Raw genomic sequence first — 23,467 nt, forward strand, 5'->3', positions numbered from 1 at the left:
ACACTAGGCTAAAGATATGCCTGCATACATTGGAACTTACTGTGATGTTAGCAGAATTACAGTCGATTTTGTAAAGCACTATAAACTTCCTGTTTTTGGAACTTTTTAAAAATCGATGCAAAAAGTTTAAATATTCTGGAACGTTCTTGGAACCAAATGAAAGCTGGTTGATAAGGTTAATTAGATTTGCTATTGAGAGAGCTAACCAAGCAAAAAATCGTGTTAGTCCAGAATATTCTTGAAAAAACAAAGAAAAATCGATTTTCATTTCTTCCCGATATTGTTGCCACCTACACACACCAAGTCAAAAATCTGTACGTATAATATTTTAATACCTGTAAGTTGTAGCTTCAAAATGGTGCGCATCTCATCGATATGCGTTGATTTTTCACGAGGTTACATCATGTCAAAAATCACTTTAAAAATCCGGCTCCGCACTCTGTTCCTCTAATTTTTTTTGTCGAGTGTATTTTATATATATAATTCCTATCGATATCTCTGCGAAATATCGAGCGATGGCGGAGCTTAAATCGCAATATTCCCTCTCTCCCATCTTATTGCTCTACAACGAACGCTGCGTTTGATTCGTGTATCACGTGTGTGTCAGTGAATTTCGGATCTTCTACAACAAATTGCTAATGAAGAGTCAAATGTCGTCAAAAGCGGTCAGTGCTATTCGTTTTTTGGCTCCATCCTCAATTCGCGATTGAACTGCACAGCCAACTCGCGACCGGCTTTCTCGATATCGACCACAAACTTTAAACATTTATGCTCCTATATTCGGCTTGAGGTGGGAACGAACCCCAGTATATGGAACTTTAAGGTTGCATCTAAATAAATGCAGTGTATGTCCATTAGGGTGCCAATGTATGGGAAAAAACGACCTTAAAATTTAAAAAAATTACCGCATGTAAAATATTCACCACCTCGAAAATGCAGTTATTATGCACCTTATGCAATTTCAGCTCAATCAGAATTTCGATATATCAGTAAATCTCGACGTTTCGTGAAATTATAAAACATTTGGCATCAAAAATTTTGTTTTGAAAGCCCCGATTTCCGGTGATTTTTCGGTTTTCAAAAAACTCAAATTTTAACGTCTGCGACACTAGTGAATAAAATCCGATTGGGCTAATATTTTTGCATTAGGCATTTTATCGTGTAAATCAACATTTTGCACGAAGTTCCATATGAAAAATCGTGATGATCATTTTCATTGGCACCCCTAATCATACGTTTTGCCTCGTATTCCGTAAAAAAGTCCCAGAGTGTCGATTTCCGGAACGCTGCAAGCATCTTCTTTGTCGTTGAGCACATTGATACAGAGAGATTCTTCTTCTTCAAGAAGCTGTATTGAGTTATTGGAATCCTAAAATATTTCTTCGGTCTGTTCATCAAACCTGTCGGTACAAGATTAGGTTACCTTAAATATTTCAGTAAAGTTGTTTTCATGTTTGATGTTCGACATTATTTTTTATTTCTTCATTTTCGTCAAATAAATGTAGACTTCATAACGAGTGTATCGAAACGTAGTCTTAAACATTTAACACGTTATTACACACTAACGGATGAACTTTTTTTGTCGTGTAATCAGAGCACGCTTTGTTTACATGACAAAAATCGAAATACAAGTCATTTAGTCGCGGTCATAAAGTTGTTTTCGAATTGTCGCGGATTGATTTGGAAACTAAAAAGGAAATTCTGCACAATTGGTGCACCGAAAAATTCGAAGTTTGTCCAGAAAGTGTTAAACGAATCGTCGCAAAGTTCGGTAACGAGTGTTCTTTCGAGGATCTCAGCAGGAGTGGACGAAAACCCGGACCAAGTAGTCCCGAATTATATTATTCTTGAGAGTGGCAAACATAATATTGTTTGTACAAATTTGAAACCAAACATAATCTTTAAAAAAGTGTTTAATGTTTAATCTCCGGACAAACAGTGTACGGCCACCTTTAGTTGCTCGTTATTGACAGTAAGGGTTGGTAAGCACACAAATCGGCGGAACAAATGTATGGAAAAATGGAAATGGTTCCAGTTTTCATTAAATTCAATCGTTTAGAGATTAAGGAATTGTAATCTATTTTGTAAATATGAAACAAATCTTAGAGAATTTCTGAATTGGTTGGTATGCAAATCATCAGAATTTGTTCGTTGCGAAAGTAGTTATTATGGTTAACATTATTTCATTACCAGTTTTTTGATTTGGCACCCTTCCTGAAACACGTAGTTCCTACGTCAAAAATCATGCAGGCTCGCCGAAGTACAGTAGAGCCCCGATTATCCGCGAGGGGATTATCCGCGGTTAGGATTATCTCTCTTGCTCTTTTGTATTGGTCATGGTTTTCACATTATCTGACCACTGGTATGATCGACCTTATAGATGGATAGTTTAATGACTTATTTATTGATAATGTTTTCATGCTGAAATATTTTTATTTTTTTTTATCTGTATTATAGTGACTTTCAACTCATTTGGCTGGTTCGTCACTTTTACTTCCATTTTTGGAAGAATGTCGGGAGTGAGAATTGAACTCGTGACCTTTAGCGTCAGAGGCATGGATGTTACCACTACGCCAGATCGCCTCCTCGAAACATGCTGAAATATATTTTATCCGCTTTTTTCATTTTCGGTCCTTTAATGCGCTATCCGTGATTTTTGTTTTCAAAAGTGAGCTTTCTAGACTATTTCGCGGATAATCGAGGTTCTACTGTAGAAGAAAGGTAAAGGGAGCTTGTGAAAAATATGAAGAAAAAAATCCTGTGTCCAGAAAGCAAAGTAGAGGACTGCTTTGAGAAGTTTCAAAACACATGTTCCACCGGATCGTAGCGCGAAGCAGAATCTGGAGGCGAATAATGCATGTTATACCGAGAGATTGTTAACCGGTTTTACCGGTAATACCGGGTCATTTTTCATTACCGAATTACCGGTAATTTTACAATCAATAACCGGTATTTTCGGTAATTTTCAATTTTACACCATAAATAACATTCGCTTTTATGCCGTTTGAAATATTACTAGAGAATCAAAATCAGATCGAAAAATTCAAGTGTCAGTGTTGCGCCGATTCTACGATCTCCGAACTTCAGTTCAAAAGTCACTGCTCGATCTGAGAACGAGACACAGGATAAGCTTCAGCGATGAAGTGCTGCCAGCTATAAAAAAGACGGGTGGGTAATGTCGGGGACATAACCGGAGTGACGTAGGACTATACAAAGGGGACAGCTTTTGTTAAATATATATTTTAAAAATATTGTTTTATTTTCTTCACCTACGTGAATACCTACCTATATACCTGAAAAATGGATTAGTTTACTGTTTACTCTTTATGAATATGTTGATGGTTCTGAAAAGAACCTTTGGTGTTGTGTTTTTGTTATCACTCGATATTCCCATCTTGTTCGGCTAAACCTTCCTGTTTAGCGATTTGTTGTCACTCGCCACAGCTTTCACAGTTGGAAAATTTCTTCCCATCCAGCTTGTGACATCTTTTACAGTAAATTACATTCAATGGCACGTCGCATTACCACCACTCAGTGCCGGATTGGAGGTAATTTTAACCTGTAATTGAACATTTGCGATGACAGTGGTACAGTGTCGACTTTCAATGTGGGGTCATAATTTGGATCTCTATGTTTACAAAAATGTCCAACTAAATAAGTCGCATTACATGTCCGTCCAATTAGCTAAATGTCGAACTAATTGTAGATTACTGTACTTTAAATCTGGAAACAATTTAAGAATTGGTGAAAATTGAATAATCAGGAAAGTCCCCCACTATCAATAAGCTCAGAACAACTGCCAAATTCACATACTCATCAAATCCTGGCAAACAAATTATGAAAACATCAATTTGTGTTTTATTATTATTTTGGATAATGTTTTAGAAAGCATTGAACTTTATTTCCTAAACTCTTTTTTGGAAGGTTTAATGGCCCTGAAAAGCGCCTTGTTTTATGGAATGGTTCCAATTTAGAAAACTTAGTACTCGTGGTTTTGAAAAAACCCATTTCGAACGCCCTCGATGCCGCCTTGTTCTGGATTTGCCGCCAAAGCAGTTTGTATAAAGAACAAACTTTTTTCTTCTGCTACCTGATGCCGTTTTGCGATTGCGTTTGCCACTCGCCATTCGCTGCAACTGCCTGTTGTCTTGATGTCCGCCGAACCGAATGTGTTATGTTCCGAATGCAGGTTTTCTTATCGTCGCGAGCAGCTTTGCCAGCTAACTCGATCACTTCGGCGGCCGAAGCTTTATAACGCCGGCTAGGTGGACTGGTACACTGGTACTAACGCGCTCGGCCTAGCTACCCTTGCGGGGAACTCCAGATCAACACGAGCGGGAACTCCAGATCAAGGTTCGAGCGGGATTTTGCCTTACCCTTCACTTTTCCTCCTTTGCCATATCCAACCATGGCTGCTTGTGTTGGTTTGTTGATGTGAGGTGATGCGAAACGATGTGGTGTACGGTTCGGATGAGAATGATCGTTACGGCAGCGGAGAGGGGAGTTTTAAGCTGACTGGCTGACTCGAGAATTACGCATGTGTGAGACTGCGACCAATGTTTCCCTCATTTTTTTCTTTTTCCTTTCCAATCGTGCTTCATTCTATTTCGCTGCTGCTCTGGTTGCCCGTTTTGGTCGGTACGATTTGAGGAGCACAAAATGGACCAATCAAAAATGGGCACATAGTGTATTTGGACAATGCTTGATATTTCACAATTATTCAATTATTTATCTCAAGAAAAATGAAATGTTATTCGTTATGATAGATGCGTAGATATATTTCCTATCAATTGATGCAAAAACCTTTGCGATCTATTGAGAAATGCTCGAGTTATAAGCGTTCCAAATCTTGCATTTTTTCCTACTTGTTCAGTGCCTAGATTTCCATTTCACCCCCTATATCTTCCGGTTAGACGTAGTCCTACGTCAAAAAATGGTGGATGCCCTCGAACCAGTTCTGGTCGCTGTTAAAATGCTATGCCGGAAGAACTGCACTCTTTATGAAACTGACGTTGGATTGCCATTTATGCTAGAACTGCTATCGGAGCAACCATCAGAAATTTCGAAGCAGCTTGAAGCACTGATTGAAAGGATTGCAGGAAAACGTTTCGTATATGCAGATTTGATCGCGTATCTGAATAATAATTCTGCTGGAGGTCGTGAATAATCATTCTGCTGGAGGACAATTGATGATGGCTTCGGCGTCTTCTATCGAACGTCACGGAGTGCATTGATCTTGCAGGCATTTGCAATCGTTCGTGATTTTTCGATGAAATTTGACGATTATGGTATTGATTCAGTAGATGGACAACAGGCAGGAAAAAAATCACTGGAAGATGCAGAATCTGCAGAATAGTTGAGTATCAAGAAAAACATGAACGACGATAAAAGGTATCAATGTCCAGCCCAAGCTAAACGTCTATAAACGGATGAACCCGTTATTGAAATTTTGGCACGGTAATGCAATCTCTAGTTATACCTCATGCAATCGGCTGAGTGCCCTAAAGACTGTAAAAAAAATCAGACCGAAATTTCCGAAAAAGTTCCTCATTTTGCCAACAATTTGCCTCTACGAACTGAAAAGTAACGGTTTCGAAACTTCTGAAATCATAATCCACCGAAATTATCGCTTTCAGAAAAGCTTGTTGCCTTTTCTTTTCACAAATATTTCATAGTATTAAATAATTATCACAAAAATTCGAGAAGTTGGAAATGTTATTTCCAACAATAATCTTTGTTTTAGAAATGTGTTCATTTCTTCCGAAAATCCGCCACCAGATTTGGTTTCAAAATTCTCTATTTTTTTTAAACAAGTTCATCTAATCTGAATATGGCACTCTCATAGGAGTTCGGCTCCATTAAACCTACTTTAAACTGAGCCTGTAAAAATAAACGATTTAAATAAAAAAATAAATAAAACTAATCTGAATATATATTTTTTATCTTCATTTTCATAACCTTTCATGAGTCGTCTTTGCTGCACCTTTCGTTCATTTTTAGAATGATTACTTTGAAATTGCTACGTTTATTTCCTAAGGCTGATGTCACATTTGGCGGATTCGCCGCCGCAGATATCGCGACGGTTTTTTTTTCTCGATTTGAAATCGTTTCCAAAACCGCCCCGTTCTGTGTGACATGGCTCATTCACAATGCACTGTAGATCCTCCGCTGCGGTTTCACTCGCGGAATCCGCGGCGGCGAATCCGCCTAATGTGACATCAGCCTAACCGACGCTCACCAAACGAAAAGATCACTGTTAGTCAATCGATGCAGGTGAGACAGAAAGCTTCGCGACGCGAGCTCGATGTGTTAAGAAAACTAAATTTATGAAACCAACTCTAAGATGAAAAGAAGCCAGCGAACCGTCAATTAAATGGTCTAAATAAATAGTCCAACTTTTTATCATTATCACATGCTCACTCCTGAGCATAATTTTTAGACATTCACTAGTTCACTAATTGTCAATTTCACAGACGGTTAAATCCGGCAAACGTTTAAGAAACCACTACGAAGCCTCATTTGCGTCAATTAGTTTCGGTTTCTCTGTTGGGGGAGACCCTTTAAACTCATTGAACGCAATCACATAAACTCGGCGCAATCAAAGTAGATAACGCACTTTTCTTCCAGTTGGCACTACTGACATACATTCGTATCACTAGTACAATTGCCTTTAATCACATTTTTGCCATAATGTTCGACAAGCTTTTTTTCCATGCTTCATACTAAGATAGTTTTATAGAGCTTAAATGACACTAATGGTTTAATGCGTACACTGGAGCACTAAGTGGAGATGCAAATATTCCCCAGAAACTATAAAAACAAAACTTTGTACGCATGACATCAAAACTGTCACAAGGCGTATCTAATAGTTTTAACTGTAACTCTGGGAGGAAGATATTTTTTTCATCGCGCTACAGCATCGAGAGCATTTTTCCATAAACAGTGCCATCTGAATGACGAATGAGCGCGCATAGTCTTTAAGGGTCAAGTTCAGATTCAAACACCTAGGTTTCCATTCGTTAAGAAATAATGTATTCTTATGCAATTAAACGGGGCATTTCTCCACAGCACTGTTTTCCAGCTCGATGGCTGCATTCAGCGTTGAGCCTTGGGTTGAGATTTCAACAGTTCCTAATGCGCGCGCGTCATATTCGAACCAATCCAAAAGCGGCTGCTACCGATTTACTACTAGACAAAAACAATCACTAAAATCATAACCATGCAGTCCGGCAGTATGGCAATACCCGCGGAGGTAACGAAATAAAACTTGCCACAAATGATCTTATCACAAAGAATAGGAATCGCGGCTTCAAACCCTTGGAACCTTATGCGAAGCGATTCTCATTCTTGTATGAAGCTTAAGATGGTGTTATTTTATTATTAGCGACAACAAAACTCAAAATTGTCATTTTTGTACAGCCGAATTTGATTGTTTGTATTGTTTTGCACGCTTCGGAAGCATCCAGGTGATGATGTTAAGGTAAAGCATGTGAGCATAGCGTTACTAAGGCATGGTATACAATTTTTTCACCTGACGGAGTTTGGTTGCAGAAATATTTTAGTTGAACGATACTTCGTAATAGTTCGACATTGAACTACATCTGAGAGCAAGGTGAGAAATGTTCTCATTACAACTCATCATACATTGTACTTCTATATATTGAATGAAAAAATGACGAATTACTTGCCAACTCATCCTAGGAGTTGGCAGCACAATCTGCACTTGGAATATTATTTCAATATTTTTCAATCAAACACTTCTGAAGGTAACTGGCAATACTCTTTTTTTTGAACTGATACAAATGTACGATATTAATTTGGGAGTCATTTTAATGTAAAAAATAAATATGCTGCCGCGAGAACAGAAACAACGAAGAGGGTAACGAAAAGAGAATATAACTCCACAGTAAGTACGCTATCGCTAGCGTATAAATAATACATGATTTCTGAGGAAAATTTTCACTTCCCGTGTGGTGGTCATCGAAACAACATTGTTGCCGGCGAGCGTCGAGGTAGTATAAACAAGCATAATAAATAAAACGAATGCGTAGTCCTACGTCCTAAGAGGACGTGTCTTGGATACAACACCCTATATTTTTTTTTCTTTTTTACAAAAAGATTTAGTTCGAAAACAACAAGACCTAACATATTGACGTCAGTCGTTGTGTTTATCTTTGATTGCCCACCTCATCCATATGAAAATGCTATTTTCGGGAAGTAATTTATCAATTATAAACGTGCATTTTTTTAGAGTTCCCGCTGAATATGAGGCTAATGTGATAGCGTGCAGTGAATATTTGTGAAATAGAAACATAGAAACAAACGAAGTTTCATTATTTTAACGTTATGAAGTTGATGTTTCAAAGGCTCTCAGTTGTGAGATAATATGAGATAATTATAATAATTGTGAAATAGTTAATCAGAATTTCATCGAAAAAGTTACTGCTTTCGAGAACTAAGCATGCTGCTCTCTGGACCTTTTTTCCACATAAATACAGGTCGGACTCGATTATATATAGTCGACGATTTTTTTTCAACAATTATCTTCAAATTCTATACATGATCGAATCTCAAGAAAACAATTCTTTCATTGATGTATGAATGTCAAACATTAATACAAAAAAAAGCTTTTTTGTGATTCGATTATGTATTGGATTCGAAAATTAACGTTGAAAGTGAAATTGCGATTATATATAATCGAGTCCGACCTGTAATCGAAATAAGCCACGATACAATTGTCATCTGTTAAATAACAAACAGTTGAATTAATTCATGAGAACTTTGGCTCAAATTATCATGCAACCGTGAGTACTTTCAACATTGTTTTGTCTCTTCCATATACATTCCATATTGAATGCAAATAATTACGACACGATATTTTGCTTACCAATACAGATAAACTTCGCCTATTGCTCCACCTCGATATGTACCTCATTGGTGTAAGACCAAGTAAACTTTAGAAACACAAACACAATCAATAATTATGAAAACCAAATTCATTTTTTTGCATGTTTAATATTTTTCCAAAAAAGAATATTTTTTCAAAGAAGATCATTGGCTTCAATTTGATATATCGATCATTTGAATAAAAAAAAAAATCATTTTCGGAAAAAAAAAGGGGAAAAACATATTTTTCGGACCGCCCTAAATGAAAATGGGAAACCCTAATGAAAACATGAAAAATACGGGTCTAATATTTTGCAATAAAGAAAAAAAACTACCACTTTTCACGAAAATTTGAAAACCATTAAAGGTTGGACTCGATTATATACAGACTCGCTTATATGTGATTCGATTATATACAATTTATACGGTTATATACAGTTTGAAAAACAAATATTTTTTTAACATTTCAAATATGACTTATTTCAAGCAAAAATGTAACCTTTCAATGTTAAAGTGGCTATTATGTGTACAGTGGGATAAACATCGTGATTATTGAAGAATTTTGACCACCAGGAATTGTTTAGAAGTTGAGTGGCAAAGAACAAATTATAGAGCGGTTAGAGAGGTTTAATTAAATTGACAGAAACAACCAAGTTTAGTATGAATTTTTAGAATAAAATAAATAATGTTTTCACTTCTGAAGTGTTATTTAAATCCACTAATTTAGATGTTCCACTACTATATCCTGTTTTAAATTCTCTCATCTTTCAAATGGAAGCAACAGAATCATCTTCTGTAGCGTATTTGTCAATATAGAGCCAGTTTGAGGCAACAGAGTCCGAAACAGAAAAAAAAAGTTCTATTACTCTGTCATTGTTGATGTTCGAACATGTGCGCAGAAGGATTTTTCTCATGGAATATAATCATCTATCACTTTCTGAGAGATTCTGGATAAATTTATTATTTTCATGTGAGAAAGGTGTTTTCCGACTTTGAGGGGATGAATCAAAAATTGAATTCTTCTTTTATATTCAAAAACGAAACATATATACGTGAAAAACGAATAAAAAAAATATTTGTTTTGACTCGATTATATACAGGATTTGATTATATACAGTGAAGATAAATCGGAGATTGTATATAATCGAGTCCGTCCTGTATATCGGTTTGGCATGGAATGGCTGAATAGTAATTATTCAAAGGAAACGTGTTTTTTTTGTTAGAACAACTCTTTCCCTGTATCAGTGTCCTACTTCCAATGTACGGACGTTGGTAATTGTATAGACTATGCATATAGTTTTTCAAAATTTCAAAAATGAAAGTTTTGGAGAAAAGTTAATTTTATTTTTCAAAATAACATTATCTAAATCAATTTTTTTTATATAAACTTGAACAATTTTCTACATTTAATTCTTTGACCGAAATTTGGTTGGTTCTATAGTTAGGATTTTTTGTAAAAAAAAAGAAAAAAAAACTTTGACTTTTTTCGAAAAGTAGTCTTGTTTTTCTATAGATCTCAAGTGTGGAAAATGTTGCTTAAATGACCGATGTCTTACACCCACAACATTTTGTTGCAATCCGAGATGGTCCTATCAATAGGCGAGTTGGCATGAAATTCGTCAAATGTTTCTTACAAAAGCAAATTCAAGCAAGATTTTGAAATCAGTGAAGGCTTAGATCATTTGAGAATAGAACTGATTCGAATTTGTGTATTTTGCTCGAGATTCAATGATGAAACTAGGGACAGTTAGGAGAATTCAGTTTTTTCTCTCGATAAATTGGATTCCGTTATACTCATACCTTCATAACACCTCGTTGCTGTTATAACAGCGAAATTTGGCAAAAACGTCGCTGAGCCATCATGAAACTAGATGGAGTATAAAACCGTTTTTTGTGGCAGTCCGTTTTGTATAATTCTGAATTCATAGTCTTATTTGACATACAATTTTTGGTTTTTGTCGTAATTACTGATTCTACGCCAAATCAAAATTTTATGAAGTGTGTGAAGCACTATTAAAAGGTTTCAATTCTGATACAGGAAACGTTGTAAACGGCAAGAGTGTGTGTCCCAGTTCTAAATAATCTGAACTTTATTTTGATTTATTTTCCAGGAAATTACTAATGGGGAGAAGAAAGACATAATCAACAAACGTTTAAAAAAAAGGTTCTCTGTAAGAACCTCCCTAGTAAACTGTCAAAATTTCAGTGCAAGGCTTTGTGCACCGTTCGGAAATTATATAGGAGAAGGTGGCCCTGATCCGACCCTTACATTAAATTACAACGGCCACTAAAAATTGTTTTTTTTTTGAGCTTTGAAATGGACAGTATAACTTTTGAACTATGTTTTTTTTACTGGTCGGTGTGATTCATGAGTGGAAAATAGGGAAAAACAGGAGCTAAACCGGAAGTATCTTTTTCGACACTTGCAACAATAACGATTTTAACAGGTTCGTCGCCCAACATGACGTATCTGAGTTTCTCACGAGGCCCAACTTGCGGATAAATTATCAAGTGAAATTCAAATTAAGTTTGTGTAATCTTTTATACGGCTTAACAATTTTTTTCCGTTTGAAGACGAATTGAAAACAATAACGCATGCCAAAGCCATATTATTGTTTGCAGCGAATCGACTCTCAATTGGTCCAAAATGACGTTCCCCCTCAATTTTCTAGTGGAGATGCGTGGAAATAACTTACGAGCGCAAGTCGAATATAGGGCCCTATTCTATATGACGAGTCGAGTAATTCGAAAAAAATAGAGGACAATTTTTCGCGGAAACATAGCTTTGGATTGAAATTGATCAACCTATTTTTTCATGATTTCTAGAATGATATGCAAAGAAATGTGTAGAAATTAATTGATTTCTTCTCATACGGCCATTTATGTTCGAGGATTTGATGACACAGATAACTGATTTAATCCACCTCAAGGTGTAGTCGTGCGGTTCTCATAACTCGATCTTAAAGTTGATCTACAGGTCAACCGGAGACCATCCGAGTTATTCTAATGAGACCGAAAACCCTTGAAATGGATACCAAAGAGTTAATTTTGACAAACCATGAAATCCGATACGTCGCATGATTGGATTCGCTTCAGCCGATAAAGTGGTCACTATCATCGAAAAGCTGATCCGGTACATTTCCAGATTACGTATTGTTACGAAATATAGACTAGAATTCATCACAAATAAGCTAGTTTTGCAAAATTATGAACTTTGATACCTCAAATAGTGGGTTTTGTGTAATTTTGGGTTCTGGAAGCTATGACACTGAAACTTGAATCCGGTCAAATTTCTGGAACCCGTGAACCGATTTCGATAAAGGTGGAGAAATCAATTAATCTCTATATATTTCTGTGCATATCCTCTTAGAAATCATGGAAAAATATGTTGATAAATTTCACCCCGATGCCATGTTTTCAATTTTCCGCGAAAAATGTCCCTCTAATTTTTACGACGATATTTTACGATCTAATTTCAAGCGCTTCGATTGGTCACGGCTCGAGTAATTTTACTATTCTCCTGAGTGTCCAAGCGGCCTGTGATATGCAAGTGCACCACGAGTGTAACTCGATGTTGTACATGAAGTGGTTAAATTGCGATACAAAGTCAACTCTATTTTAATCATTTCCATGGACGATTTTTATTATTCATCAAGAAATCGTGCACTTTTCGATGTTTTCGGTGGATTATCCAATCTGTAGACGAAGCGTTTTTTTAGCGTTGCTTACTAAGCGTTTTTTTTTTATAAAGAATGATGAATGAAAGAATGAAAGATGAAGGAATGATGAATTGTGGAACTGTGGAACTTATGCCGTCTCAACGTAGGTATTTACTGGCGTAATTTTTATTAATACTTAGCTGAGATTTATTATGCCAAACAACACGTTTTGAATGTATTATGAGTGGCAAGCTCTAGAATATGCGTATACTAGTGCAGGTCGGAAAAACATTCTTTGATGAAAAATCCCCCGGCCAGAACGGGAATCGAACCCAAATCCCCGGCATGATAATGTTCGACGCTAATCACTTGGCTACGGGAGTACCTTTACAATTAAAAATACTTGTTTCACAGAATGCCAATGCTGGACTAATGTATTAAATTCAAAACTGTTCCTATAGATGGTAGATGTTGTTTTTATTTATATAAGTTCGTTTTTTAAATGGAAAGTGCATATACAAAATATGATACATATTCACTTGTTCATATCGTAGGTATCAAATCGAAGCACACACCGCGCTATGTATATGGTTCTATTTTGTTACAATTATCAGAGAATGGTCAATTAGTGCGTAAGTCATCTCATTATCGTTTCTTATCCCTTTATCAGCAACCACATAACTTTTGTTTAAACATCAAATGCCGGCATTCATCCACTCACTTCACTTTCACTTCAATTTCGCCAATCTTTCCTTGGAGGCGACATAAGACGTCACTTCAAAATGAGATAATACCTCGCCCACCACCGTTCCACTGAAGATGTTTCAAATAAATCAATTAAACTTCTATCAGTTGCATCGTTTGCTTGTAAACTTCCGTGTATTTACTGAATCATTCATAAATCACAGATTCACTTTCAAACTAACGCTAACCCACGTGCTGGGGGATGTTTTTGTTTTTAGTACTTCCAAACTATGACCAAATCTTTCCAACTAAAAACCGGACACGGTTTGATGATTTTCCTTTCTTTCACTGTACGTGAAAACCACCAGGGGTTGGTCACTCCTTTCCTTCACTTTCGTCTTCACTGGCCGGTGTAGCCTTCCGGCGGGTCTCAACACGCCACTCAAGACACAATCGATCGCAGGTGGACTTCCACGTCCCACTCCCACTGTTCGATCAGCCCCAAATCGTTTTCGACAGCACGAGTTGCGAAATTTTGAAGACTTCAAGCAGACGACGGCTGAATTTTATGAGGTTATGGGCGCACTTTTCGTAACAATCGTTCCACCGCGTGATCGCATATATACCTGCAATAGTTAATATGTGTTTCGTTCGCGTTGATTTTCCTAGCAGCACTTGGGTATTGGTAACAACACAACCGATCGTAAGGAGATGCGAAGCTCAACTGATCGACTGCTGGCTGAAAGGTGGATGTTTTGGGGTGCCGCTTTTCCTAGTCGCGCTCTGTTCCTTTGTGTCGTTTCGCGGCTGCTTTTCCGCCTCATCCCTCCCCCTCAAGAAGGCAAAGCTGTGGCGGTAGCTTTTCGCAATGATGAAAACAGCCGAGCCGTGAATCTAGCTGATGGGGATTGGAGTGTGGATCATAGCGCACATGATTGTTCGAGGAGGAGATTTGCGTTTATCTTCGCGAGTGCTGCCAAAGCGATTTGAGTAGTTGAAATTGTATTTTCAATGTGGCGAAAGAGGGGAATAAATTAAAAAAAGAAACGAGGAGACCGAAGGACTATGACACGAATCTCATGCTATAATTTACAATATTATTGGCAAACTGGCATCCCTGCATTAGTTACAACGCGCATTAGCTATCCAGCGAACGTACAATAGAAATAAAGGCAAATTATGAACAAACTAAAAAATAAAACAATCGCCATCTGTCTGAATGTTATTCAAAAGTGCAAGAAGTAATGGTTTCTATGACTAGAATATGATACATAAAAAATGGATTCTCCCAGCAAACTGCGCCATCGTTGTGTGGATCCATTATGGTTCAATTTCCGTTAAAGATTGTATGACACGGTTCGTTATATAACCATACAATTCTATTTGATCATTGCATTGTATCCACGTGAATATCGAATCATCAACAATAGGTCCAAAATCAAACGCCATTCTGGAAAGGTCATTGTCAATTCCAAAGTTTCGTTATGGCACAACAGAATGAAAACTTCATTTCCTTCCCTCGAACAAAGATCATTTGTGAAAATCATGGAAATAGCTTAATCAACTTATGTCGATAATTTGCGACCAATCAGTCGTCGATTGAGTGATTAAATTCGAAGCCGTTATTTGTATTGCAGATCTATGTGAAATGAAGGCGGTGTGTGGTGTGTTGAATCGATTACGATTTTCTAAGCACCAATGTCAATCGACATTCGTATGTTTCGTTTGATTATTTTACATGATTATGCAAGTGGAAACCTTGACGCTGTTTCGAGGAACGCCCAATTACTCCTGGACAAAAGGCGTTTTCTGATTCTGCGAGGCGATGTATCACCCGTTAAGGACTCAATTTCACCATCCGAATACAATTAATACTTCCGCCCCTTTCCATCGCCTGTGGGCCGTAAGAAATTCGCCGAGAACAATGGTCGATGGTCTAACAACGCTTTGGTGCACATCGGAGGTGCGCATAATTCGAGTCCGCTGTCACTATTGCCATAACGCGATTGCTGGAATTGGCCTTCCACATCGAAAATACAATGCTGCGTGAAGTGACTGGCTGCCGGGTGGGGATTTTGCTGAAGTGGATTTGCGTGTGGAGGAACAAAAACAACGCGGCCAAAAGGGTGCTTCAATTGAATTGCTCGATTCAACTGAAGCCATAAGGCGAAGAAATTAAGATTTCCTAATATTTGTAATGATAGTTATTTGTATGTTTCCTACTTGCTTCAAAGTTATATGACAATTGCGTGGCCGACAGGTGACGAGACTAAAGAAGCGTTCATTCTGTGTGATAGCACTGATCATCTAAGGTGATTGATTGGCTATCATCAGAGCCGTATTTATGTGTGTGGGAGATCAAATACGTGTTTTCGAAATGCATGAAATCGATGTTCTCGAAAATTTTTGTGTCGAGTGTCTTCAAATTGCATGAAACGTCGAGATCTACTGTTTGATAAAAAATCGACTCTCTGGGACATTTTTCCTTTTCATTTTTTCGGAATACGAGGCAAAACGTATAGTTTAGGGTGCCAATAAAAAAGGTCATCTCGATTTTTCATACGGGACTTACGGCGAAATGTTGATTTGTACGATAAAATGCCCTATGCAAAATATCAAAATATTAACTCAATCGGACTTCATTGACTAGTGTCGCAGTTGTCAAAATTTGAATTTATTGAAAACCGAAGAATTACCACACCCTTGGGAAATAGGTAAATAGGTAATTGTAATAGGAGTAACGTTAAGTTTCTTCGTTCCTTCGTTAATTTTTTTGTTCTTTATTCTTCAAAAATGGTCACAAATTTAATATTCAAAGTATTGTCCATCGCTAGTCACAACTTTTTCCCATCTTTCTGGCAATTCACGGATCCCTTTGCGGAAATAATCGGCCGGTTTGTTGGCTAACCACGAATCGATCCAATTTTTTACTTCATCAAAATAGGAGAAGTGCTGGTCAACCAGACCATATTGCATCGATCAAAAAAGATAGTAATCGGACGGAGCAATGTCTGGAGAATACGGCGGGTTGGGTAGGACCTCCCATTTCAGCGTTTCGAAGTATGTTTTGACTGGTATCACAACATGCGGCCGAGCATTGTCATGCTGCAAAATAACTGCATCGTGTCTTTGCTCGTATTGTGGCTGTTTTTCAGTGCACGGATCGATCGCAACAATTGTCATCGGTAGAGGTCCCCCGTAATGGTTTTATTCGGTTTTAGTAGCTCATAGTACACCACACCCAGCTGGTCCCACCAAATTGACAGCATAATCATCTTGATGTATGGCTAGGGTATCCATACGTTTCCTGACGTTTAGGTTTGTCGTAATGGACCCACTTTTCATCGCCAGTAACGATTCATCGATGCAAAAAACCCTTTCTTCTATGCCATTGGAGCAGTTATTCGCACGTAAAAAAACGGCGTTCGACGTCTCGTGGATTCAATTCATACGGCAGCCAATGTCCTAGCTTTCGGATCATTCCCATTGCTTTTGAACGATCGGATATGATTTGTTGAGCAACTCCAAGTGTATCTGCAAGTTCTCGTTGCATTTGTGACGAATCTTGATCGAGTAAAGCCTCCAATTCTTCATCTTCAAACTTTTTTGGCGGTCCAGAACGTTCTTCGGCTTCCAAGTCAAAAATACCTCTTTCAAACCGTGCAAACCACGTCCGACCCGTTCGCTCAGCTGGAGCATGTTCACCATAAACTTCCACCAAAATGCGATGACTTCTGCAGCTTTTTTCTTCATATTGAAGTAATGAAGTAACACTCGTCGCAAAAACAATCTCGTTGGTACGAAATTCGACATATTCCTTAGTGGCAAAAAACTATGTTGTTCACGCTTCAACTTTTTGACATATACTGAAAAAGACGCGCAATGACGGTAGCTTTTCAACGAATGTCTGGAAATTTGATCAAGTTACGCTATCTGTTGTAAATCCGGAGAAACCTACCGGTACACCTAATAGTTAAAACAATAAAATGTCGTAAAATTGCATGAAACGTCGAGATTTACGAAGTCAAACACAAGGCCGTTTTTTGATCGGATAAATGAAAGTTTTTACTGAAATATTCGTGGCCAATTCGATTTGCAATCGAGTTTTTATATTCATCAAATTTTAATGGTTCGGAAGAGGAATGTTGTACTAATCCGACCCCCTCAATTGCAATGGCCATTTATCACATAATTTTTTTGTGTTTTGGCGACCTCGACATTGAGATGTATAGTATTACTTTTTATCTATGTTTTGTACTGGTCGGTATGGTTCATGAGGGTAGAGAAGGTGAAAAATAGAGACTAACTCAAAAGTAAGGGACAACAAGATAATACCGACACCCCTTGATTTTTCCAGTTAGAAACAATTTTTCTCAGTCCGTGTAAATAGAGGAATTTATGTTTTTTATCGGATAATTTTGGAAAACCCGATACTTTTTATGAACTTAATCAATCTTTCATCAGATCTTTGTTCAGTGTATTATGTTGATGGTAGGTAGTTTTGTTGCTTATCGATGCTCAAAAACTTTGTTTTGAAATTTCGAGTTCATTCGGGTGAAATGGACGCATGGTTAGTGTTTCACCGATAGGTAAAATGCGTCTTTATTTTTCGTAGATGCCTCGTGTTTATAGTTGAATGACAAAATGGCTAACCTGGATTGATAGTCAGCTGAAAAAAGCCAGAAACATCGTTGAGTAAGGTAACAAATGAAAAAAAACAAAACAAAACAAAAATCGCTCATCGGACACATTTTGGCTGGTGGTGGCTGAAATCAAAATTATTTACTCCGGACCAGGACCAGGGGTTTTTCCGTCACATGATCGATTTAGAGAATCGTTTTTATGAGAACCTTATTACCGATATCCGTCGTCTGGCCTTAGAATTGGCAAAAAACAACGTGAAACACCCTTCAACAAGAGAAAATGATTGCTGGTTCAGGCTTCTATACTAGAATCAGAACTAGGACTGGGCGATCTTTATAAAAAAGATCGATCTTGTCGAGCCGATTTTCTATAAGGCGTAGGGATCGATCCACTGATTAAATCGGTACCAAAGAATCGATCTCTGTCGAATCGATTTTGGAAAAATTGAAAGCTTTTTTTCGATTTATCTGTTTATTATATATGAATGTCATCTTTTCTTTAGTTAGGAAATACAAATTACATATATGTATTCAAACATCAAAAGCATTTTGTTTTGTTCCTCAGCATGAAAGCCACAGCCACTGGGTATTCATCTTGAGACAGTCGTTTTATTAAATAAATTAATAGATAAAGCATTATTAGAAATTCAACGACCGCCCAGAACGATACCGCCCAGAACTCAGCTGACAATGATCCCATGAAAATCAATCGTGCCATATATCTGCCATTTAATCGAAGCCGATTCTTGATTTTGGCGACCGTTCTGGAAAACAACTTTGTCAGTAACCTGTGATTGATGTCAGCCCCTCAGTATCTGCCCTAGTTCTGTCCCTGTCAGCATTTGTGTAGCAGTAACTCGTAAAAGAAGCAATCCAAATGTTGCCGTTTAGTTTTAAAATAAAGTTAGGTAGCATTTAGTAAGATAAAAAATCGATGTATACTGAAAAAAATATCTACAAAAAAAATATTCTAAGATCGAAAAGATCGAAAGCAAAAAAATCGATTTTCTCGATTTTCTAGAGTACAAAAAATCGATCTAAAAAATCGGGAATCGGAATGGAAAAAGTCGATCTTCTAAGAATCGATCCGAGATCGCCTAATCCTAATCCGAACCATTTGTTCCGCAAACCAGGGACTACATCAGCAGAGAAGGTTATGGCGTTCAATAAGCCAACTCCCATTTATTCACCTAAACACGCCAATTTTCGCATTCTATCAAACTATCAAAATTCGAGGTCTATTCAAAAAATGATCAACAGATATTGTAGAATGGTTCATGTATAGTTTAAGAGTAACGATTTTGTAACGATTCGAAGTCGAAGAAACATGGGAGGTCCTGGAAACATGTGGAAATTCTTGGGGTGTCGGTTTCACCCTGATTCCCCCTACCTTTTTTAACACTTTCAACTATGGGGGTACTGACCTTTATATATATATATATATATATATATATATATATATATATATATATATATATATATATATATATATATATATATAAATGGATTTCTGTCTGTCTGTCTGATTCTTAAAGGGTGTGTCACATCAAATTGCATCACGGAAAAAACGCGGTAGAAATTTAATTTTTAGGAATTATATCTTCAGCTTTCGCTTATAATCAGATAAGAGTGTATAGATCACGTTGGCCATGCTTCACTGTCAATTTTTCGAAAAATTTGGAAAAATGTCGTCGAACGAAAAAGAGCGTCGTGATTTAATCCTGCGCACTCATTTCGAGAATCCGGAGTTGTCACATCAGGACATCGGTAAGATGCTGGGAATCGTCCAATCCACGGTTAGCAGAGTACTAAAACGATACTTCGAGAACCTAACCATCGACCGGAAGGTGAAGAATGGCAAAAATGGATGCTCCGTCAGTGAAAAAGATCACAAGCGCGTAGTTAAGCAGTTTAGACGTGATCCGAGAAGTTCGGTCCGGGATGTCGCCAATAAGCTGAATTTGTCAAGTTCATTCGTCCAGCGGACCAAGCAGCGGGAGGGCGAGGCGAAACCTACGTCAAAGCGGACTTTCGTCAGCTGCCGGGCCTGTTGTTCTTCTCCGCAGAGGACAAATTCAGCGTTCCGGAGGAGATTCGCAAGCAGAAACTATCCACGTTTGCCAAAAAGTACATGGTGTGGCAAGCGATCTGCTCTTGCGGAAAGCGGAGCGCCCCCTTCGTGATGACCGGCACGGTAAACGGGCAGGTTTACCTTAAGGAGGGCCTACAGAAGCGCTTACTACCACTATATAGCAGCACGAGGGCCCGACCATCTTCTGGCCGGATCTCGCTTCGTGCCACTATTCAAAGGACGTGTTGGTGTGGTACGAAGCCAACGGGGTCACCTTCTTGCCAAAGGAAATGAACCCGCCCAACGCGCCGGAGCTTCGCCCAATAGAGAAATATTGGGCGATTATGAAGCAGGCCCTTCGGAAGAACCCAAAAGTTGTCAAATCGGAGGTGGACTTCAAGAGAAAATGGATTTCTGTTAAAAAAAAACTACAACCTGACGTTGTACAGAACCTTATGGACGGGGTAAAGAGGAAGGTGCGAGCATACGGGCTTGGGCTCGAAGTATGAATAAAAAGAAAATGCCAAAAGTTGTTTAACAGTTTTTATTTTACTGTCTAAAATTTTCAAAAGGATCGGTCTACTGGGCGAATTTCTACAGCATTTTTTCCGTGATGCAATTTGATGTGACACACCCTTTATGTACGGAAATACCCACTTATGATTGGAAATTGACTACACATGCGGCGGGTCCCCAACAGAGATATCAAAACCAAGCTGCCTGGGGGAAAACGGCATTGCAAATACACAAAAGTAGGGGGAACTTTTGTTCCTACCGAAATGTGTTCCGAAATGTGTAACATTAAAATCAAATCATTATCAAAGAGTTTAACGATGTAATTCTTCAAACATATCCAAAATCAACAGAAAGCCTAACGGAATCCTACGTCAACTATGCGGTAGTGTCTCGGACACAACCCTCCTGTGATTTTTTTTAACAGTGTATACTTTCTTCATATAGCCCTAATAATAACCTATGCATTAGATAAGACGTCAAATCAATCGGACCAACAGTTTCTGAGTTAGTTTTTTTTTTATTTTTCAAGAAATTTTTGTTTAGGCCCTTCTCAAAAATAGGACTAGAGTCGAGATGGAAAACCGATGATCCAAATCGTCTTTTTTATCCCAAACATATTTTATTATTTATTTAGACTCAACAGCATTTCAGCTGTAACTGAGCCGGATTTTAGTCGTGTACATGTTACATGTTAGAATGAATCTATAAATTGTACATTACACAATAGCCATTTTAAGGCGTAAGGGTAAAATAAAATGCGTCTGCGAAATTTGTGCCAAATCAATAAAATACAAAACAAATTGCCCTTCAGATTCAAATGGAACTGCTCTTATTCTTTTTGCTGCGAACAACAGTAATTCCGAAACACACGAGATGTCAATGTTTCTAAATGTTAGTAAATTACTGAAGATTTATTTTTCTCCGTATTTTCTTCGAATGTACCGGTAGGTTTCTTCGGTTTTACAACAGATGGCGTAACTTGATTATTATTTCAGTGAATCAAATTTCCAGACATTCGTAGGGAAGCCACCGTCATTGCGCGTCTTTTTCAGTATATGTCAAAAAGTTCAAGCGTAAACAACATAGTACTTTGTCACTTCGAGTATGTCGAATTTCGTACCAACGAGAGTGTTTTTGCGGGGAGTGTTACTTCATCACTTCAATATGAAGAAAAAAGCTACGGAAAGTCATCGCATTTTGGTGGAAGTTTATGGAGACCATGCTCCAACTGATCGAACGTGTCAGATGTGGATTGCACGGTTTAAAAGTGGTAATTTTGACTTGGAAGACGAAGGACGTTCTGGACCCCAACAAAAGTTTGACGATGAAGAATTGGAGGCTTTACTCGATCATTATCCGTCACAAACGCAACAAGAACTTGCAGATACACTTGGAGTAGCTTAGCAAGCCATATCCGATCGTTTAAAAGCAATGTGAATGATCCGAAAGATAGGACATTGGGTGCCGTATGAATTGAAGCCACGAGACGACGAACGCCGTATTTTCATGTGCCGTTTTTGTTACTGGCGATGAAAAGTGGGTCCATTATGACAGTCCTAAACGTCGGGCAACGTAGGAGTATTCGGAGTATTCACGACCAGAAGTTTATGCTGTCTATTTGATGGGACCAGCTGGGTGTGGTGTACTATGAGCTGCTAAAACCTAAAGAAACCATTACAGGGGACCTCTACCGACGACAATTGATGCGTTTAAACTGAATAAAGCATTGATTTTTGAAAAACTTACTGGTACTCCTATTACATTCTCTAATTTCGATCGATAATTGTGTAGCCTCGATAGGAAAGACTTTGGCGCCACGAATAAATAAAAGACGTGTATTCTCTTGAAACATTAAAATGAACCAGGAATTCAAATAGGGTTCTTTAATTATTCTTTACACTCGGACACCATTCTTAACACGATGTCCTCATCGTTGGTTTACTCGCCGTACTCTGCATTCTCCCTTGAATCGCCAGACTGTTCATCGTAGCTTTCCATCAGCATATCTTCCATCAGTTCGAGATCTGGTAACTCGCACCATACTTTGATGCGATCAGCCGAATAGACCGTTGAAAAACGTTGTTCGCTTTGCTCTGGGAGGATTTCAATTTGAAATCGGTCGTTCCCCAATATTTTCGCGATAACATATGGTCCTTTGTATCGCGGCTCCAGCTTGTGACTGCCTCCTGGTTGAAACTGGTCCTTTTCCACCAAAACAAGGTCACCGACTTGGAAAACCTTGGCTCCTCTACGTCGCTGGTCGAAGTATCGCTTTTGCGTACGCTGTTTCAGCTGCATCCGTTGTACCGCCAAAGCCTTCTGTTGCACGGGGTCTGCAACCCTGTTGTCGTCCTCATCATGTATGGCAAGAACAACTTCATTACGATGAATATCACGAGGCTGGTAATATTTGGTAATATTTGGACCATTGTTGATAGCCCACTGAATACCATTAATCTTTTCATCTTTCCTCGTGTATCGGTTATACCAGAAGTACCAGCTACATCGAAAACAGCCGGCTTCGATGTCCCAACTCTTTGCGATTCTACGTTTGCATTGCCTAAACCTTGGATGTGTTCAATCCACTTCAGCTGCGTCAGTAGGTCTTGTACTGTATTGGTGTTAGTTACACTGACCTTAGAGACAAAAATGCTGTCAGCCCGTTTATTATGTACGTAACGATGGTCTGCTCATCGAAACCACCACGATATCCCATCGCGTTCATACATACACGAACTCTTCTATGGACCTTCCATTTTTTGTGGTGAATCTACTCCCAATTGAGCGGAAATGACATACAACAACAATTTTATATTGGCTTCTGGTTATTGGAAAACGGTACTAAAAGAACGAAAATGGAGGTAGTGTTGTGAAGTTAGGCAATAAAAATGTTAGGTACGAAGATCGTGTTAGAACGAAATGATGGTGCACATGCCAAAAACAACGGAAACGGAAGCGGGAACGGAAAATGAAACGAATACAACGGTGATTTCAATTTATATACACCC

The 23,467-nt window shown here is 38.1% G+C and overlaps 1 protein-coding gene across 4 annotated transcripts in view; it reads right to left on the reverse strand.

Moving 5' to 3' along the window:
* Positions 1-13,940, reverse strand: part of LOC129770618 (protein artichoke) — a 34,262-nt gene extending 20,322 nt beyond the window's left edge. Inside the window, exon 1 of one of the 4 annotated variants that reach the window (XM_055773566.1) lies at positions 13,856-13,940. The gene's annotated coding sequence lies outside the window, so the exon portion shown is untranslated. The remainder of the gene's footprint in view (positions 1-13,855) is intronic. The other 3 variants (XM_055773568.1, XM_055773567.1, XM_055773565.1) reach the window with 3 other exon arrangements.
* Positions 13,941-23,467: the final 9,527 nt, after the last annotated feature.

The sequence above is a fragment of the Toxorhynchites rutilus genome, chromosome 2, assembly GCF_029784135.1.
Source record: "Toxorhynchites rutilus septentrionalis strain SRP chromosome 2, ASM2978413v1, whole genome shotgun sequence".
Lineage (NCBI taxonomy): Eukaryota > Metazoa > Arthropoda > Insecta > Diptera > Culicidae > Toxorhynchites > Toxorhynchites rutilus.